Here is a 2,562-nt window from a genome sequence, read left to right as displayed (position 1 = left end):
TAACGCTTCCTGTTGCATAGGAAATGCTCTTAAGCTTAGCTTCATTTCTAGTACTTTGGTTTGCCTACTGTCTAAGCTATGAATTCTGTTTTGTTGCTAGTAACAGAAATGAAAAAGTGAAACAACAGTAATAGAAGTGACATGAAGATATTAGGGGTTTATTTTTCTCTTATGTAAAATACATTTGAAGATGGGAACTCAGGCTAGTATGGCAGCTCCCTGATGCCATCAAAGACTTAGGGCCCTTCTAGCTTTGTGCTCCATCATCTGTCGGGTGTAACTCTTATCCTCATGCTCTCAAGATGGCTGCTGGATTGCCAGACATCATGTCCACGTTCAGACAGGGGAAACTGGATGAGTAAAGGGCAAAATAAGTGTATAAAGCCTTGTTTTAAGAGATTTTCTGGAAGTCTCTCTATTATTTCTGCTCACATCCCATCAATCATAATACTGTCATATGATATTCCTTAGCTGCAAGAGAGGTTTGATATGTATTTAAATGGGCTTATTTCCTCCTTTAATAAGACTGATGTTTGTTCATAGAGAATGACTATTTGGTAGGCAAGTAGCAGTCTCTGACACATCTACCTTTAATCTTAGCTAGAATTTTTATGGATTCTTTGGTTAAAATGTTATAAGAGGAAAAGGGAAAAGTTAATTAATTTTCTGATTGTAAACAGATTTGCAATATTTTTTTAATACTGAATAGCTAATTAACCACACCCCCATCTACAACAATACATTTGAAGAGACTTGTATTGGCCTTTCCTTGGTTTTAACTATCCCCTGAGCATTTGTAATCCTAGGCCCAAGGGGTCTCACTGTATTCATTTGTTCTCTTGTAGTTTTTCAATGGAAGTTTCATGATGTTTTTATCTTATTATAAGGAAGAAAGACAGTTGGATGAGAAGATATACTAACACTAGGCTCCAAGCACAAAGTCTAAAATTGTCATATTGTTTTCTGATAATGGTTGCAATAAGTTAAGTGGTGGGCAGGAAACAACACAACCTGTGATGGAAACTACAGAATGGTATAGTACAGTGCTTTTCAATTATCTTTAATAATAAAATTGTTTCTTAAATGCAATCACACTGAGAATGTTTATATAAAAAAGGTAAAAAGTGGACTTTCTCTAGTTGGGTCCCTCTATTCCCTTTTCACTCTCTGTCTCTTTCAGGATCCCTGGGACATGTGCATGAATATCAAGAGCTCCAGAGAGAAAATTTGACAACCACTCTTTCACTGGGTTCTTGCCTCAGCTCTGCCACTAGCTGGCTCTGTGACCTTCGGCAAATAATGGTCCCTCTCTGGGCCCCAGGTTTCTGATGTAAAAGACAAGAGAGTTGGACCAGATGATCTTGAAAAGCCCACCGAGCCCCATGTTTCTAGGATTTCCTGACTACCCATGTGTACATGGTCAGCTTCTAGTGACAAGTCTTATCTATTCTTTTCTCACCAAAATGGCTAGAGGCAAAAAAAGAAAAAAAAATCCAATCATTAGTATTGACTAGAAAGAAAAATTGGAAATAAGAATGCTTTTTTCTTAACTATTGTCCTGCTCGTAGAGAAAAAGCTGAAGGAAAGTAATAGTGGAATTCAAATCACATGGCAGCATTTACCACAACGGGTTCCATAAAAGGAAGCCAAGGCTAGGGATAACCGACTCTCCAGAGTATCTATCATCTGCAAGCACAATGATAGTTGCTTTTCCATATTTTATTTCATTTAAATTATACAACACTCATCAGAGGAGATATTACTTCCTCCCTTATACAGGAACCCGGACTAAGTTTGCCATGGATTTGAATTTGTATCTTCTCTCATTAACATTTCCATTGATTGAGTCCCAGCTGGGCCTGGGTAGATATTAGACGCTCAGAATCCCAAACCAAATAAGGCTGTGGGCCTGCCCTAAGGAACTTGCATGACTAATGCCATTAAGTAAAGGTGCTTTCTTTGATACTACTAGTTCTCAATCTTTGTTATACATTAGAGTTAATCTGAGGGAGGGGGCAGTTGATTAAAATGCAGATGCACTGGGAGCCAGCCCCGGGGCCTGGTGGTTAAGTTCAGCTAGCCCACCCAGTGGCTGTGTTCATGGGTTTGGATCCCGGGCTTGGACCTACACCACTTGTCAGCCATGCTGTGGTGGCGACCCACATACAAAATAGAGGAAGATTGGCACAGATGTTAGCTCAGGGCTAATCATCCTCCTCAAAATAAATAAATCAATAAATGCTCTTGTTCCTTTCCTGCTCCAGAGATCTTCCTCTGGTAGATCTGGGGTGGACTCCAGGCATCTGCATTTTCAACTTCCTGCTCAGATGACTCTGTGGCCCAGCAATATTAGGGAACCCCAGCTCTATACCTATTGGAGTTGTTGATGTTCACATCTGCATTCCTAACCAGATCATAGGCTCTGGTTGAGTGGGCACTGGGCCTTTTTAATTTTTCGTCTATTTGACATATGATAGGTGTTCAAAGATATGTGCAGATTGACAGTAAAAAACTAAAAGAAAACTTGAGTTGAAGCATAGGATTGTCACTGACTAGTGCCCG

The sequence above is a fragment of the Diceros bicornis genome, chromosome 22, assembly GCF_020826845.1.
Source record: "Diceros bicornis minor isolate mBicDic1 chromosome 22, mDicBic1.mat.cur, whole genome shotgun sequence".
NCBI classification, from domain to species: Eukaryota; Metazoa; Chordata; class Mammalia; order Perissodactyla; family Rhinocerotidae; genus Diceros; species Diceros bicornis.
This window is presented reverse-complemented; position numbering follows the sequence as displayed.